Source organism: Crinia signifera, chromosome 3, assembly GCF_055691185.1.
Source record: "Crinia signifera chromosome 3, ASM5569118v1, whole genome shotgun sequence".
NCBI classification, from domain to species: Eukaryota; Metazoa; Chordata; class Amphibia; order Anura; family Myobatrachidae; genus Crinia; species Crinia signifera.
In genome coordinates this window covers 123,457,423-123,477,510 of record NC_139219.1, presented here as the reverse complement: position 1 = coordinate 123,477,510, position 20,088 = coordinate 123,457,423, and the positions used below count along the sequence as shown (strand labels likewise).

The 20,088-nt window shown below is 43.8% G+C and overlaps 1 protein-coding gene across 1 annotated transcript in view; it reads left to right on the top strand.

Moving 5' to 3' along the window:
* The window catches only part of NUP133 (nucleoporin 133), a 167,659-nt gene that overhangs the window by 92,629 nt on the left and 54,942 nt on the right, over positions 1 to 20,088 (top strand). The gene's annotated exons all lie outside the window — the stretch shown is intronic.

Sequence of the window (20,088 nt, the reverse complement as noted above, 5' to 3'; positions counted from 1 at the left end):
AATAGTACATGCAGAATAGTTAATATAAGTCTTTAGATTGTGGTCAAACTATTTTTGTCAAACCATGCTACAAATGCTAAAAACTGTTTTACTCCAACCATCCCCTTAATTTAATCTTAAAAGTCTTAAGGGCCCTACACACGGAGATATTTGTGCAAGAGATTCATAATGGGATATTCAGCTTGAGAGATTTCAAATCTCTCACAAAATGTGTTTGGTTGCTTCAGGAGAATAAAGAAAAAAGTCTAAATTTAAATAATGGGTTGGAATAAAGCCTGGGGGAGTGTCGTCTTCTTTGTCTATATTAGAATTTTTTTTTTTTTTTAAATGGCGTGGGGTCCCCACCATTACATAAGGTCCCCCTATATTCAAAAAAACAGCACCAGGGACAAAATGAATAGGGGTCCCCATGTATTTTGTGAACTAGCACCAGGCTCCACTAGCAGGGGGTGTAATGCCATAGCCAGGGGACACACTTGACGGGGTCCCGTGGCCAAAGAATTACTCTCCCTAACTAGTCATCCCAGTCCGGGAGTTTTTGGGGAGGTGGGGTCCCCCCTCTCCAGGGCACCCCAGGCCTGGGCTGAAGCCCGGGGCTATCCCCTGCACCCCCGGGGGGGGGGGCAGGGTTGATAGCTGCTTTCAAAAGTAATATTGTCCTTTTACAGTAGGACTACAGGTCCCAGCAAGTCTGCCCCACAGGATGGTTTTTGTAAGAACCTCAGGTACCAGCATGTGGGGCATTAAAGGCCCGTCGGTACCTATAGCCCCCTATAGAAAATATTAAAATACAAACACTGGCCATATGGTCTTCGCTTTTTGTAATAAGCCACCGGACATGGTAGAATAATCCATAGGGAAAATCACCTTATCAGTATGATTTCAGGCATTTTCTGAGTGATTTAGTAAAATCGCTCAGAAAATGCCTGAATGTCGCCCATTAGATTGCCAGGTTATGCCACACCAAATTGACACCAGGCATATAGCACATATGAAAACCCATAAAGAGGTTAAAAATGAGACCTTGCCCAACTTTTTCCTGCTTAATTGGTTAGCTGCAAATGCAATTAGTCATATAACTTCAAGTTCATTTGACATATCAGCCTTAGGGGGGTATTCAATCTAGGATCACGGCTATCGATCCCTGCCGACAGCCGTGATCCTGGCCCGTATGCGGTCAGCCCGACGAGCTGAACGACAGGCGGGATTCAATGTCCCGCCTGCCGATCGGCGCAAAGGGGGCGTGGCCGTGAAAACAGCCGTGGATTGTCGATCTGCGGCCGGGATTGCGACAATCCACGGCCGTTATCGGCAGAACGGGCCCGTCAGCTTCTGAAGTCGGGCCCGTTCTGCCGTGATCCCGCTTCAATGCTCTCGCTAAAGACAGCATTGACTAGGGAGCCGCCGCTATTTCCCACATCGGAAATAGCGGCGACACATTGAATACCCCCCTTAGACTTGGTGGATTCCTTTAAACATAAATCAGCATTTATTTATTTGTTTAAAAACTGTTGAATTGATGCAAAATTATGATTGCAGCCTGATGTATTCTCTTAGTATGTGAGTGGTGGCTAAAACCATTCCAGTGTATTTATAAAATATAAAGTAGTTATTCCTATCGGTTTTGTATTTTAGTGAAATATGAAAGAAACCTAATACATTTAATTCATGAAAAGGGTGGGATGCATCAAGCTTTTACATTTTTCTTGCTATTCGTTCCGCCATTCTTTGCAAACATAACTGCTGCATGCTTAAAGAAATTCACAAAAAACAGCTGTTGCAGTAAGATCTGTCCTTTGGGATAAGACTCCAGATATATGATCCTGAGTACTATCTACCCATGCATCTAGGAGGTGCTAGGAGGGATTCCTTTGGACACCTCTTAGGGAAAAACCAGGTAGAAGTCCCTAAACTTCTATAGGACACCACAATCTGTTTACTACACCAATCTATGGAATTTTTTGCATACAGTACCTGGGCTTGGTGCAAATGTGGTAAGCAGCCAAACCTCTGAAAACTGCATTTTCAGAAGTTTGGACAGGTTTTTACATTGATGAATCCCGCTGATTATGTTGCAGTTAGTATTACTGTATGTCACAGCTGTTTAATGTCACTTGCCTTACTAGTACAGTGTCATAAATTTTTATAGCTACCAAAAATACCTCGAATATTGCATTCAATTTTATGAAGTCAGTAAAAATTGACCATCAATAAAAGCACTTAATCAATAGCGAAATGTGCACACTATACAGTATTTTTTCAACACATACACTGATGGCATATACCTATACTGATTCAAATTGAATACAATATTTTGCATATCCAGAGGAGTTTATTATGCATAAAGTCCATTTATAAAATCATTGGTGTAAAAATCATTGAACAGTATTTTCTTGATCACAATTGCTGTATTTGGTGAGGATAACACAAGAAGCAATACCCAACACGTTTTGTCTCTGACTTCATCAGGGGGTTAAACCTAAATAAAGCTAAATAAAATTACCAATGTCATCTTGGCTTTGGGCTATTAATAGTTGTGTGATAGTCCCTTAAAATGGTCTCCCAGTATATGGTCTCCCCTGAATGGCACTGTTAATGATCCTTCCTAAAATCTAATACGAGAAATAAGTATTCCTAAAACAGCAATAGAGCATTGAGATATGTGTCTTCTGAAGTGGCTTGCATTCTGGTACTTTAAAGGACACACCTCTTGCATCTCTCTAGTACAGGGGTAACCAACTCCAGTCCTCGAGATAAATATATATATATATATATTTATTTATTATACAGACAGACATATTGCTTGCTCCAGGTGACCTTGCCACTGAGAGTACATACACATAAGCTCACTGCTGAGCAACGCCCGGTACTCACAGAGACAGATATACAAAGGATTACAAGCAACACGTTTCTCAGGGTTTTAATAAACTCTTTCATCAGGACATCAAATGTGATACAACATATTAAACATTTTAATAGCTTACCAAGTGGCCCACAGGAAACTACTGCACACATCACCCGGCGGGGACTTGCAATGACGTCACTGAGGTGCGTCCTGCACTGGCGTCTCGACAGACACCCATGGGGGCATTACACGGAATATAAACAATCAATCAATCATGGTGAAGAGATACCAATGTACACAATAAATATCAGCTTTTTAACAGTAAATCCAGAGCAGTATGCAATTTTAAAACTATTGCAGAACGGCAGCAAACATATAGTGAGTCATCACAAAACCCGCTGTTAATACTATACATAGAGGCAGCGGCTACTATGGGAAGACACACATCTGGTTACACAAAAAAATGTATAAATATATCAACATTTTTAATTTATAAGAAGCAATATATACACTTTGCTTCTCATTCATCCCAAGTGGGGCAACTGTTTGTAACCTATCAATCTAACGTGCTTCCCTTTTGTAGCAAAACCTTGTTTTGGTCGCCACCTCTTATAGAGGGGGGAACCCAGTCTATCATTTTACATCTTAGGTAGGCCATGGGATGATTCATTTGGATGCAATACCTGGCTACAGGCTGTTCATTGCATTTACCCTCCATGGCTTTTCTAATATTAGACCAGTGTAGGGCCATTCACTCTTTAAAAGTCTGAATGGTCTTCCCTGCATACAATTTCCCTCACTGGCACTTGATGTAATACACCACGTGTGTGCTGGAATAAGGTAAGAGGGCATTGAATCCTATATTTCTTTCCCGATCTGGGATGAGTAAAAGTATCCCCAGGTTCAAGGGCATTGCACGTAGTGCAGCACAAACATTTATAGTTACCCGGTTTACTAGTAAGGAAAAGGGAAGTCTGGTTACTTTTAAAGGATGAAATATCATTATGGACTACCCACTGTTTAATATTTTTGCCCCTTCTATAGCCAGGCATAATGGTCTTATTTTTAAACATAGTGAGGGAAGAGTCATTACTGACCACTGGCCATATGGTCTTGGTAGAATAATCCATAGGGAAAATCACCTTATCAGTATGATTTAGTTTTGGCTCGAGGGTGTAAGGTCTCTGCTCTGGGGATACTTAAAACTTTTGTTTTAGCCTCCTGTAAGGTAGCCCAACTATAACCTCTCTTTAAGTATTTATTAATCAATAAATCCATCTCAACTAAAGCATCACATTCATTTGTGCAAAAACGTCATATCCTAAGAAGCTGAGAGAGGCAGGCCTCTTTTCAGAGGTGGCTATGTGCCTGCAATAATGTATTTCTTTGAACTTCTTTATTGGTACAAAGCGGTAACAATTATACTTTGGACAATAGAAATGGACACATCCAAAAGTGTATTTTTTTATTGCTCATCTCATATCAAAACTTAGGGCCTTATTCTGGTTTGCTCGGATGGCTCCGAATGCGTACGGACGGCCAATGGTTGGTGTTTGCGCATGTGCAGAGGCGTGTCTGCGCATGCCGCGCACATCCGAATACGGCGTGAATTCTGTACAATCCGAACAGGGGTCGGAGAGGGGCGTGAAGGGCTGTTTGGGATCATTACCATATGCATACACCCCGCGTTTGATGGGCGCTCCCATGAAAACCCTGGGCGTATGTATGGTAATGCAGCCGGATGCCAGCTGCCCGCCCATATCCCTGCTTTTGCACTGAGAAATGCCGAGTGGTCTGGAGCACTTGGTGCTGCCTGACCATTCGGTCCAGCATTCGATGGAGGAGGTGCTCAAATTAAAAATCCACTCGCGGTCCGTTCGGTCGGCGTCTTACTGCATTCGGATGGTGCGAGCGATCCATATGGAAGTCGGGGCTGAGAACACTCGGTTCCAGTCCGCAAATACGCATCCATCCGAACCAACCAGAATAAGGCCCTAAGTGGCCACAGCCTTCTCATTGATATGTGACAAAAATGAACGCAATGAATCCTCTGGTCCTGACCAAAACAGGCAGATGTCATCTATAAAGCGGCAGTATAAAGAGATACTGCTCGCTACATCTGGATCAGAAAAGAAAATATAAGTTGCAATATCCCAATATTGTTGGGGGGTGTTTCTAATCCTTCCTATATCAATCTCCATGAGTGCCGGCCATTTCTCAGCAGTGAGCTCTTTTTGTGTGTGTGTGTGTGTGTGTGTGTGTGTGTGTGTATATAGATATATATATATATATATATATATATATATATATATGGTACTTGTTTCCTAGCACGGCCACAATCTTGTCCATCGTGTATCTTTAAGTTAAGGTACACGATGGATGCGATGGACCCGATTTCCTTTGAAATCAGGTCCATTTTGCCGGCAAAGGCAAAATCGGGTCCATCGCGTCGGTCGTGTGCATTAACATGGCACTCGACGCGACCGACGCGATGGACCCGATTTTGCCATAGGCTTCAATGTTAAAATAAGGCAATTTTGAAGTCTAGATTTAGACGTCTAAATTCAGACTCCCTGCAGTCCTGCGCACAGCTGACAACCTGGCAATTTACACTCCTCCGGCAATTTAGAAGTCTAGATTTAGACGTCTAAATCCAGACTCCCTGCAGTCTCCTCCTGCAATTTAGAAGTCTAGATTTAGACGTCTAAATCCAGACTCCCTGCAAACCGCTAAGATGGGGGCATCTAAATTTAGTAGGGTCTAGGGGTACACTATTAAACCTGTTCACAATGACAGTAGTCGACGTTACAGCTGTCGACCTTGATAATTCCACTATCCACGCCAACCCGAAGCGTGGCGAGCGCAGGAGTTGGCGTGGAGTTGATTTTATAAAGTGTGGGGAGCGCAGCGAGCCCGAAGCGTGGCGAGCGCAGCGCGCCCCGCGAGGGGACACGGATACCTTCACAGGTATCCGCGTCCCCTCGCGGGCTTCACAGGTATCCGCGTCCCCTCGCGGGGCTCGCCACGCTTCGGGCTCGGTGGCTCGCTGCGCTCGCCACACTTTATAAAATCAACTCCACGCCAACGTGGATAGTGGGGGTATGAAAAGGTCGTAGGACGCGTACCGCCGCCCCTCGCGGGCTCGCTGCGCTCGCCACGCTTCGGGTTGGCGTGGATAGTGGAATTAACAAGGTTGACAGCTGTTACGTCGACTAGTGTCATTGTGAACAGGTTTAATAGTGTACCCCTAGACCCTACTAAATTTAGATGCCCCCATCTAAAGGGAGTCTGGATTTAGACGTCTAAATCTAGACTTCTAAATTGCAGGAGGAGACTGCAGGGAGTCTGAATTTAGACGTCTAAATCTAGACTTCTAAATTGCAGGAGGAGACTGCAGGGAGTCTGGATTTAGACGTCTAAATCTAGACTTCTAAATTGCCGGAGGAGTGTAAATTTCCGTGTTGTCAGCGGTGCGCAGGACTGAAGGGAGTCTGAATTTAGACGTCTAAATCTAGACTTCTAAATTGCCGGAGGAGTGTAAATTGTAAATAATCAATGTGAAAATCGGGTCCATCGCGTCGGTCGCATCGCATGCAATTTGGTCGCATGCGATGCGACCGACGCGATTTTTTCCGACACGACCAACCCGATCAAAATCGGTGTGGCCGTGCTAGGAAACAAGTAATATATATATATATATATATATATATATATATATATATATATATATATATATATATATATATATATATATATATATATATATATATATATATATATATATATATATATATATATATATATATATATTACACAAAGCAAGGTCCCAGGAAGTCCAAGAACAGTCACGGCACTGCAGCTTCTGATGAAAACAATACTTTGTTTATTTGCCTCGACGGGCCGTTTCGGGGCATACACCCCTTTCTCAGGAGAATGCAAATACAAAGAATACAAGCAACATACAGCGTTTAAAAAGGGAAGAATTGGCGCCACACTCACCTAATTACCTGCAGAGCTCATCCCACCCCACCGCAGCTGGCAGGCGCGCACAGCAGCGACGTATCTGGCTCACACCCATCTACGTCACTGCCATAGCAACGCGTCCCAGCCAACGGTAGTTATGGTGATGAACGCTACTACCAACCACCGCCATCTGACAGCGCACGGAGTACAAGCCAGGAGGGAGCGGACACGGCGTCTCTCACTCGGTCGCGTACGCCCCCACCTCACAAGTCTCCCCGATCTGTCAACCGGCGCCACTACCCGACCCCCGAGTCCCCCCGACTAAGACCTCTCACGTCTCAGCAGGGACACATCGCAGGCCAGGCAGGACACCGGTTATAGCGGCATTAGTATTGGCAATCAGGAGATCATTGCGCCAACAAACCTACATATACATTATACAACAAACAATTGTGCACCATGTGAATATCATAGAGAAATACAAACATTATATCAAAAATACAGCAAGAATACATATCAAAAATTGACACAATATTTTATATCACGAGAGAAAAATACAATTAGAAAAAATCAGGCATCAATATACATAAGTTGACACAATATGTCGACAATGATCAAGTTACCTCCTAGAATGTACAAAACTACTCCAAACGATTCTTTCATTGAGACCGTTTGGAGAAACTGTCTTTAATCTATAAATCCAGCTAGCTTCTAGTTTTAAAAGTTGTTTAACCCTATCACCACCACGGTTGGATTCTGGTACATGGTCTATTATTTGATATTTCAGAGATGCCAATGAATGCTTCATCTCTCTGAAATGCAAGGCCACAGGTTGGTCAGATTCTTTACCAGCTATAGCAGCTTTGATGGTAGACCTATGCATCCCCATTCTTTCTTTAAACTTTCGAGAGGTCATACCAATATAGCACAAGTGGCATGGGCAGGTTATCATATAGACAACGAACCTTGTCACATGTGACCACATGTTTAATTTTATACATTTTATCAGAGTGTGGATCTTTAAATTCACTCCCAGCAACAAGTTGACTGCAGGTCACACATCGGGGACAACGGTAGCAGCCTGGTTTCTTTACCTTCACATGTGGATTAAATGTAGAGAAACCTGTCACATCAGTATGGACCAAAATGTCTTTCAGGTTTCTGCCTCTAGTATAGCAAGATAATGGGCGTATATTTCTGAATCCTGGCAAATCTTTATCGGTGGCCATAATAGGCCATAGAGCTTTACTGGCAATAGGGACAACTTTGCTAGAGGTATCAAATCTGGAAATAAAAGGAAATACATTGTCGGTTTTTTTTTAGTTGGATTTCAATAAATCAGGTCTTTTCAATTTAAGAGCTCGGTCCTTGGCTGACCGTAGTACAGGCAGAGAGTAACCTCTCACATGAAATTTCTCAATTACTTTATCAAGCTCCTCACTCAATTTCATGGCATCGCTACAAATGCGTACCACCCGAACCATCTGCGAGTAAGGGAGACCCTTTTTCAATTGAGGAGGATGGTGGCTGCTAGCCAGCAGTAGCGTGTTTCTATCAGTGGGCTTGGTAAATAGTGCCGTTTTAATGACACCATTATCCAAGCTCACCGTCACATCAAGGAAGTCCACCGCCTGACCACTTGACGTGTAGGTGAACTTAATCGGGGAGTCAAGTAAATTAATTTCTTGCATCATCACTTCAAAAAGCTCCACCCCACCATTCCAAAACATAAAGAGGTCATCTATGTATCTACAGTACGCCCGAATGTGCTGGCCAAATCTATGCTGAAAAAATACCTTTCTTTCAAATTCAAACATGAAAACATTAGCATAGGCCGGAGCTACCGCCGCTCCCATTGCACACCCGGACGTCTGTAGATACATAGAGCCATCAAAAATAAAGTAATTTCTGGTAAGGACCAATTCAAGGAATTTTAAATACAATTCTACATCAAAATTAAACGAATCCAGCCCACAAATAAAGTTGCGCATAGCTAACAATCCTTGGTCATGTGGGATGGAGGTGTACAAACTTGACACATCCATCACACACATGATGGTGTGGGCCTGTATGTCATCACATTGCATAATATGATTAAGGAAACTTGTGGTGTCACGCAAAAATGTCGGTTGCACAACAATATATGGTTGAATTAGCATATCCAGTAGCTGCGATACCGGCTGGAACAAACTCCCCCTGGCAGAGATGATCGGCCTACCCGGGGGAGTGTCCTTGTTCTTATGCACCTTTGGCAAGGTGTACAACACCGGTATCACAGGACAGCTGGACTTTAAAGCAACAGCGCACTTAGCATCCAGAATCCCGTTTAGTACTGCTGTGTCGATTATTTTGCATAACTCAGACTGATATTTTGATGTTGGGTCAGAGGGCAATTTTCGATATACTTTAACATCCCCCAACTGTCTATACACTTCTGAGCAGTAATCAGCAATATCTTGTATAACGATACCACCCCCCTTATCGGCGGGGCGTATCGTTATACTTCTATCACAACTCAGCGATTTTAATGCGTCTTGCTCTGCTCTAGACAAATTTCTATGTATGACGTTACTTGCAGTATTAAATCTAGTCATAGAGTCATCCATTAATCGACAGTATGTTTTAATTGAGCTGTTAGAGCTCGCAGGATCAAACTTGGAAATATGTTGACGTCTAATAAATGACGACACAGTACTAGGCTCCTGCACCTCAGTTGTATGCTGGAAATGTTCCTTGAGTCTTAAGTTCCTCCCCATAACGTGCAAATTACACTGCCATTCAAAATTATCATGTAAGGTGGTCGGTATAAAGGACAAGCCCTTAGAAAGTACCTGTATCTCTAACTTGGACAATTCTCTCGAAGATAGGTTGAAGATCAGTTCATCTTTTGGCTTGTGGCTCTTAAAGAGCCTCTCATTCTGCCCCCCTCTTCGCGTTCTCTGGTTCCAATGGGGCGTTTTTTGATGGCCCCTAAAGGGGGTCGTGCAGCAGAGGGATCATCTGATTCAGGCCACGCAAAGTCACTGTCACTTTGGGACGATGTATGTCCCTGGTCACGTCTTCCTCTCTTATTGCGCCAGGTATTTCTCCTTGGCTGGAAGTTGCGCTTGGGATTGCTCTGCCCTGAAGTCCATCTGTACACGATGTTTTCTTCATAGTCTTGTTGTACAGTCAGAAGTTTGGACTTCTTGAATTTAATCAGCTCAGCTTTATAGGAGTCACATTGTGACTGCAGCTTTTTGAATAGCCTCTCATGTTCTTGCTCACTAAGAGAAGTAGTATGCTCAGCAGCAAAAGCTTCCAATTTATCACGTGTTATTTTTAACTCGCGACCAGCTTGCTCAATCACCAGGAGCATCAAGTCCATACCACACTTGTTGAGCACGGCAATCCACCTGCGGCAGAACTCAGGGCTTGACCGCCCGATCGTAGGTACGTTCCGGACACGGAAGCCGCGGGGGATTAGTTTCTCCCTGAAATAGTCTGAGAGAGACTGACCATGTAACAAAAAGTCAATTTCTCTCTTGCGAAGTTTGAGCAATCGATGGTACATGTCCTCGCCATTCAATACTGCATCATTCAATGAGTCTGTAAATAAGATGTCCGATGCCTCCTCTGCTGTAAAACTGAGGGTTTCCCCTTTAGGCAGGATTAGGTTAGCAAAAGATGAGCTTACATCAATGTCGGCATTTCTCTGGGATGATTCCATGATGTCACTATGGAACAACAGGTAGGATTGTAGTCCGATTCAAACAGTGATGAAATTCACTTTAGAGGATGTGCCTTGTCCCTCACGATTAGTCCAAACGACGAACCGAACACATATATCCAACTGGACCGGCACTATCACCAATGGTGCAATGTAGGCTGCGTGCCTTTGTAGAAATACATACAAAGCAAGGTCCCAGGAAGTCCAAGAACAGACACGGCACTGCAGCTTCTGATGAAAACAATACTTTGTTTATTTGCCTCGACGGGCCGTTTCGGGGCATACACCCCTTTCTCAGGAGAATGCAAATACAAAGAATACAAGCAACATACAGCGTTTAAAAAGGGAAGAATTGGCGCCACACTCACCTAATTACCTGCAGAGCTCATCCCACCCCACCGCAGCTGGCAGGCGCGCACAGCAGCGACGTATCTGGCTCACACCCATCTACGTCACTGCCATAGCAACGCGTCCCAGCCAACGGTAGTTATGGTGATGAACGCTACTACCAACCACCGCCATCTGACAGCGCACGGAGTACAAGCCAGGAGGGAGCGGACACGGCGTCTCTCACTCGGTCGCGTACGCCCCCACCTCACAAGTCTCCCCGATCTGTCAACCGGCGCCACTACCCGACCCCCGAGTCCCCCCGACTAAGACCTCTCACGTCTCAGCAGGGACACATCGCAGGCCAGGCAGGACACCGGTTATAGCGGCATTAGTATTGGCAATCAGGAGATCATTGCGCCAACAAACCTACATATACATTATACAACAAACAATTGTGCACCATGTGAATATCATAGAGAAATACAAACATTATATCAAAAATACAGCAAGAATACATATCAAAAATTGACACAATATTTTATATCACGAGAGAAAAATACAATTAGAAAAAATCAGGCATCAATATACATAAGTTGACACAATATGTCGACAATGATCAAGTTACCTCCTAGAATGTACAAAACTACTCCAAACGATTCTTTCATTGAGACCGTTTGGAGAAACTGTCTTTAATCTATAAATCCAGCTAGCTTCTAGTTTTAAAAGTTGTTTAACCCTATCACCACCACGGTTGGATTCTGGTACATGGTCTATTATTTGATATTTCAGAGATGCCAATGAATGCTTCATCTCTCTGAAATGCAAGGCCACAGGTTGGTCAGATTCTTTACCAGCTATAGCAGCTTTGATGGTAGACCTATGCATCCCCATTCTTTCTTTAAACTTTCGAGAGGTCATACCAATATAGCACAAGTGGCATGGGCAGGTTATCATATAGACAACGAACCTTGTCACATGTGACCACATGTTTAATTTTATACATTTTATCAGAGTGTGGATCTTTAAATTCACTCCCAGCAACAAGTTGACTGCAGGTCACACATCGGGGACAACGGTAGCAGCCTGGTTTCTTTACCTTCACATGTGGATTAAATGTAGAGAAACCTGTCACATCAGTATGGACCAAAATGTCTTTCAGGTTTCTGCCTCTAGTATAGCAAGATAATGGGCGTATATTTCTGAATCCTGGCAAATCTTTATCGGTGGCCATAATAGGCCATAGAGCTTTACTGGCAATAGGGACAACTTTGCTAGAGGTATCAAATCTGGAAATAAAAGGAAATACATTGTCGGTTTTTTTTTAGTTGGATTTCAATAAATCAGGTCTTTTCAATTTAAGAGCTCGGTCCTTGGCTGACCGTAGTACAGGCAGAGAGTAACCTCTCACATGAAATTTCTCAATTACTTTATCAAGCTCCTCACTCAATTTCATGGCATCGCTACAAATGCGTACCACCCGAACCATCTGCGAGTAAGGGAGACCCTTTTTCAATTGAGGAGGATGGTGGCTGCTAGCCAGCAGTAGCGTGTTTCTATCAGTGGGCTTGGTAAATAGTGCCGTTTTAATGACACCATTATCCAAGCTCACCGTCACATCAAGGAAGTCCACCGCCTGACCACTTGACGTGTAGGTGAACTTAATCGGGGAGTCAAGTAAATTAATTTCTTGCATCATCACTTCAAAAAGCTCCACCCCACCATTCCAAAACATAAAGAGGTCATCTATGTATCTACAGTACGCCCGAATGTGCTGGCCAAATCTATGCTGAAAAAATACCTTTCTTTCAAATTCAAACATGAAAACATTAGCATAGGCCGGAGCTACCGCCGCTCCCATTGCACACCCGGACGTCTGTAGATACATAGAGCCATCAAAAATAAAGTAATTTCTGGTAAGGACCAATTCAAGGAATTTTAAATACAATTCTACATCAAAATTAAACGAATCCAGCCCACAAATAAAGTTGCGCATAGCTAACAATCCTTGGTCATGTGGGATGGAGGTGTACAAACTTGACACATCCATCACACACATGATGGTGTGGGCCTGTATGTCATCACATTGCATAATATGATTAAGGAAACTTGTGGTGTCACGCAAAAATGTCGGTTGCACAACAATATATGGTTGAATTAGCATATCCAGTAGCTGCGATACCGGCTGGAACAAACTCCCCCTGGCAGAGATGATCGGCCTACCCGGGGGAGTGTCCTTGTTCTTATGCACCTTTGGCAAGGTGTACAACACCGGTATCACAGGACAGCTGGACTTTAAAGCAACAGCGCACTTAGCATCCAGAATCCCGTTTAGTACTGCTGTGTCGATTATTTTGCATAACTCAGACTGATATTTTGATGTTGGGTCAGAGGGCAATTTTCGATATACTTTAACATCCCCCAACTGTCTATACACTTCTGAGCAGTAATCAGCAATATCTTGTATAACGATACCACCCCCCTTATCGGCGGGGCGTATCGTTATACTTCTATCACAACTCAGCGATTTTAATGCGTCTTGCTCTGCTCTAGACAAATTTCTATGTATGACGTTACTTGCAGTATTAAATCTAGTCATAGAGTCATCCATTAATCGACAGTATGTTTTAATTGAGCTGTTAGAGCTCGCAGGATCAAACTTGGAAATATGTTGACGTCTAATAAATGACGACACAGTACTAGGCTCCTGCACCTCAGTTGTATGCTGGAAATGTTCCTTGAGTCTTAAGTTCCTCCCCATAACGTGCAAATTACACTGCCATTCAAAATTATCATGTAAGGTGGTCGGTATAAAGGACAAGCCCTTAGAAAGTACCTGTATCTCTAACTTGGACAATTCTCTCGAAGATAGGTTGAAGATCAGTTCATCTTTTGGCTTGTGGCTCTTAAAGAGCCTCTCATTCTGCCCCCCTCTTCGCGTTCTCTGGTTCCAATGGGGCGTTTTTTGATGGCCCCTAAAGGGGGTCGTGCAGCAGAGGGATCATCTGATTCAGGCCACGCAAAGTCACTGTCACTTTGGGACGATGTATGTCCCTGGTCACGTCTTCCTCTCTTATTGCGCCAGGTATTTCTCCTTGGCTGGAAGTTGCGCTTGGGATTGCTCTGCCCTGAAGTCCATCTGTACACGATGTTTTCTTCATAGTCTTGTTGTACAGTCAGAAGTTTGGACTTCTTGAATTTAATCAGCTCAGCTTTATAGGAGTCACATTGTGACTGCAGCTTTTTGAATAGCCTCTCATGTTCTTGCTCACTAAGAGAAGTAGTATGCTCAGCAGCAAAAGCTTCCAATTTATCACGTGTTATTTTTAACTCGCGACCAGCTTGCTCAATCACCAGGAGCATCAAGTCCATACCACACTTGTTGAGCACGGCAATCCACCTGCGGCAGAACTCAGGGCTTGACCGCCCGATCGTAGGTACGTTCCGGACACGGAAGCCGCGGGGGATTAGTTTCTCCCTGAAATAGTCTGAGAGAGACTGACCATGTAACAAAAAGTCAATTTCTCTCTTGCGAAGTTTGAGCAATCGATGGTACATGTCCTCGCCATTCAATACTGCATCATTCAATGAGTCTGTAAATAAGATGTCCGATGCCTCCTCTGCTGTAAAACTGAGGGTTTCCCCTTTAGGCAGGATTAGGTTAGCAAAAGATGAGCTTACATCAATGTCGGCATTTCTCTGGGATGATTCCATGATGTCACTATGGAACAACAGGTAGGATTGTAGTCCGATTCAAACAGTGATGAAATTCACTTTAGAGGATGTGCCTTGTCCCTCACGATTAGTCCAAACGACGAACCGAACACATATATCCAACTGGACCGGCACTATCACCAATGGTGCAATGTAGGCTGCGTGCCTTTGTAGAAATACATACAAAGCAAGGTCCCAGGAAGTCCAAGAACAGACACGGCACTGCAGCTTCTGATGAAAACAATACTTTGTTTATTTGCCTCGACGGGCCGTTTCGGGGCATACACCCCTTTCTCAGGAGAATGCAAATACAAAGAATACAAGCAACATACAGCGTTTAAAAAGGGAAGAATTGGCGCCACACTCACCTAATTACCTGCAGAGCTCATCCCACCCCACCGCAGCTGGCAGGCGCGCACAGCAGCGACGTATCTGGCTCACACCCATCTACGTCACTGCCATAGCAACGCGTCCCAGCCAACGGTAGTTATGGTGATGAACGCTACTACCAACCACCGCCATCTGACAGCGCACGGAGTACAAGCCAGGAGGGAGCGGACACGGCGTCTCTCACTCGGTCGCGTACGCCCCCACCTCACAAGTCTCCCCGATCTGTCAACCGGCGCCACTACCCGACCCCCGAGTCCCCCCGACTAAGACCTCTCACGTCTCAGCAGGGACACATCGCAGGCCAGGCAGGACACCGGTTATAGCGGCATTAGTATTGGCAATCAGGAGATCATTGCGCCAACAAACCTACATATACATTATACAACAAACAATTGTGCACCATGTGAATATCATAGAGAAATACAAACATTATATCAAAAATACAGCAAGAATACATATCAAAAATTGACACAATATTTTATATCACGAGAGAAAAATACAATTAGAAAAAATCAGGCATCAATATACATAAGTTGACACAATATGTCGACAATGATCAAGTTACCTCCTAGAATGTACAAAACTACTCCAAACGATTCTTTCATTGAGACCGTTTGGAGAAACTGTCTTTAATCTATAAATCCAGCTAGCTTCTAGTTTTAAAAGTTGTTTAACCCTATCACCACCACGGTTGGATTCTGGTACATGGTCTATTATTTGATATTTCAGAGATGCCAATGAATGCTTCATCTCTCTGAAATGCAAGGCCACAGGTTGGTCAGATTCTTTACCAGCTATAGCAGCTTTGATGGTAGACCTATGCATCCCCATTCTTTCTTTAAACTTTCGAGAGGTCATACCAATATAGCACAAGTGGCATGGGCAGGTTATCATATAGACAACGAACCTTGTCACATGTGACCACATGTTTAATTTTATACATTTTATCAGAGTGTGGATCTTTAAATTCACTCCCAGCAACAAGTTGACTGCAGGTCACACATCGGGGACAACGGTAGCAGCCTGGTTTCTTTACCTTCACATGTGGATTAAATGTAGAGAAACCTGTCACATCAGTATGGACCAAAATGTCTTTCAGGTTTCTGCCTCTAGTATAGCAAGATAATGGGCGTATATTTCTGAATCCTGGCAAATCTTTATCGGTGGCCATAATAGGCCATAGAGCTTTACTGGCAATAGGGACAACTTTGCTAGAGGTATCAAATCTGGAAATAAAAGGAAATACATTGTCGGTTTTTTTTTAGTTGGATTTCAATAAATCAGGTCTTTTCAATTTAAGAGCTCGGTCCTTGGCTGACCGTAGTACAGGCAGAGAGTAACCTCTCACATGAAATTTCTCAATTACTTTATCAAGCTCCTCACTCAATTTCATGGCATCGCTACAAATGCGTACCACCCGAACCATCTGCGAGTAAGGGAGACCCTTTTTCAATTGAGGAGGATGGTGGCTGCTAGCCAGCAGTAGCGTGTTTCTATCAGTGGGCTTGGTAAATAGTGCCGTTTTAATGACACCATTATCCAAGCTCACCGTCACATCAAGGAAGTCCACCGCCTGACCACTTGACGTGTAGGTGAACTTAATCGGGGAGTCAAGTAAATTAATTTCTTGCATCATCACTTCAAAAAGCTCCACCCCACCATTCCAAAACATAAAGAGGTCATCTATGTATCTACAGTACGCCCGAATGTGCTGGCCAAATCTATGCTGAAAAAATACCTTTCTTTCAAATTCAAACATGAAAACATTAGCATAGGCCGGAGCTACCGCCGCTCCCATTGCACACCCGGACGTCTGTAGATACATAGAGCCATCAAAAATAAAGTAATTTCTGGTAAGGACCAATTCAAGGAATTTTAAATACAATTCTACATCAAAATTAAACGAATCCAGCCCACAAATAAAGTTGCGCATAGCTAACAATCCTTGGTCATGTGGGATGGAGGTGTACAAACTTGACACATCCATCACACACATGATGGTGTGGGCCTGTATGTCATCACATTGCATAATATGATTAAGGAAACTTGTGGTGTCACGCAAAAATGTCGGTTGCACAACAATATATGGTTGAATTAGCATATCCAGTAGCTGCGATACCGGCTGGAACAAACTCCCCCTGGCAGAGATGATCGGCCTACCCGGGGGAGTGTCCTTGTTCTTATGCACCTTTGGCAAGGTGTACAACACCGGTATCACAGGACAGCTGGACTTTAAAGCAACAGCGCACTTAGCATCCAGAATCCCGTTTAGTACTGCTGTGTCGATTATTTTGCATAACTCAGACTGATATTTTGATGTTGGGTCAGAGGGCAATTTTCGATATACTTTAACATCCCCCAACTGTCTATACACTTCTGAGCAGTAATCAGCAATATCTTGTATAACGATACCACCCCCCTTATCGGCGGGGCGTATCGTTATACTTCTATCACAACTCAGCGATTTTAATGCGTCTTGCTCTGCTCTAGACAAATTTCTATGTATGACGTTACTTGCAGTATTAAATCTAGTCATAGAGTCATCCATTAATCGACAGTATGTTTTAATTGAGCTGTTAGAGCTCGCAGGATCAAACTTGGAAATATGTTGACGTCTAATAAATGACGACACAGTACTAGGCTCCTGCACCTCAGTTGTATGCTGGAAATGTTCCTTGAGTCTTAAGTTCCTCCCCATAACGTGCAAATTACACTGCCATTCAAAATTATCATGTAAGGTGGTCGGTATAAAGGACAAGCCCTTAGAAAGTACCTGTATCTCTAACTTGGACAATTCTCTCGAAGATAGGTTGAAGATCAGTTCATCTTTTGGCTTGTGGCTCTTAAAGAGCCTCTCATTCTGCCCCCCTCTTCGCGTTCTCTGGTTCCAATGGGGCGTTTTTTGATGGCCCCTAAAGGGGGTCGTGCAGCAGAGGGATCATCTGATTCAGGCCACGCAAAGTCACTGTCACTTTGGGACGATGTATGTCCCTGGTCACGTCTTCCTCTCTTATTGCGCCAGGTATTTCTCCTTGGCTGGAAGTTGCGCTTGGGATTGCTCTGCCCTGAAGTCCATCTGTACACGATGTTTTCTTCATAGTCTTGTTGTACAGTCAGAAGTTTGGACTTCTTGAATTTAATCAGCTCAGCTTTATAGGAGTCACATTGTGACTGCAGCTTTTTGAATAGCCTCTCATGTTCTTGCTCACTAAGAGAAGTAGTATGCTCAGCAGCAAAAGCTTCCAATTTATCACGTGTTATTTTTAACTCGCGACCAGCTTGCTCAATCACCAGGAGCATCAAGTCCATACCACACTTGTTGAGCACGGCAATCCACCTGCGGCAGAACTCAGGGCTTGACCGCCCGATCGTAGGTACGTTCCGGACACGGAAGCCGCGGGGGATTAGTTTCTCCCTGAAATAGTCTGAGAGAGACTGACCATGTAACAAAAAGTCAATTTCTCTCTTGCGAAGTTTGAGCAATCGATGGTACATGTCCTCGCCATTCAATACTGCATCATTCAATGAGTCTGTAAATAAGATGTCCGATGCCTCCTCTGCTGTAAAACTGAGGGTTTCCCCTTTAGGCAGGATTAGGTTAGCAAAAGATGAGCTTACATCAATGTCGGCATTTCTCTGGGATGATTCCATGATGTCACTATGGAACAACAGGTAGGATTGTAGTCCGATTCAAACAGTGATGAAATTCACTTTAGAGGATGTGCCTTGTCCCTCACGATTAGTCCAAACGACGAACCGAACACATATATCCAACTGGACCGGCACTATCACCAATGGTGCAATGTAGGCTGCGTGCCTTTGTAGAAATACATACAAAGCAAGGTCCCAGGAAGTCCAAGAACAGACACGGCACTGCAGCTTCTGATGAAAACAATACTTTGTTTATTTGCCTCGACGGGCCGTTTCGGGGCATACACCCCTTTCTCAGGAGAATGCAAATACAAAGAATACAAGCAACATACAGCGTTTAAAAAGGGAAGAATTGGCGCCACACTCACCTAATTACCTGCAGAGCTCATCCCACCCCACCGCAGCTGGCAGGCGCGCACAGCAGCGACGTATCTGGCTCACACCCATCTACGTCACTGCCATAGCAACGCGTCCCAGCCAACGGTAGTTATGGTGATGAACGCTACTACCAACCACCGCCATCTGACAGCGCACGGAGTACAAGCCAGGAGGGAGCGGACACGGCGTCTCTCACTCGGTCGCGTACGCCCCCACCTCACAAGTCTCCCCGATCTGTCAACCGGCGCCACTACCCGACCCCCGAGTCCCCCCGACTAAGACCTCTCACGTCTCAGCAGGGACACATCGCAGGCCAGGCAGGACACCGGTTATAGCGGCATTAGTATTGGCAATCAGGAGATCATTGCGCCAACAAACCTACATATACATTATACAACAAACAATTGTGCACCATGTGAATATCATAGAGAAATACAAACATTATATCAAAAATACAGCAAGAATACATATCAAAAATTGACACAATATTTTATATCACGAGAGAAAAATACAATTAGAAAAAATCAGGCATCAATATACATAAGTTGACACAATATGTCGACAATGATCAAGTTACCTCCTAGAATGTACAAAACTACTCCAAACGATTCTTTCATTGAGACCGTTTGGAGAAACTGTCTTTAATCTATAAATCCAGCTAGCTTCTAGTTTTAAAAGTTGTTTAACCCTATCACCACCACGGTTGGATTCTGGTACATGGTCTATTATTTGATATTTCAGAGATGCCAATGAATGCTTCATCTCTCTGAAATGCAAGGCCACAGGTTGGTCAGATTCTTTACCAGCTATAGCAGCTTTGATGGTAGACCTATGCATCCCCATTCTTTCTTTAAACTTTCGAGAGGTCATACCAATATAGCACAAGTGGCATGGGCAGGTTATCATATAGACAACGAACCTTGTCACATGTGACCACATGTTTAATTTTATACATTTTATCAGAGTGTGGATCTTTAAATTCACTCCCAGCAACAAGTTGACTGCAGGTCACACATCGGGGACAACGGTAGCAGCCTGGTTTCTTTACCTTCACATGTGGATTAAATGTAGAGAAACCTGTCACATCAGTATGGACCAAAATGTCTTTCAG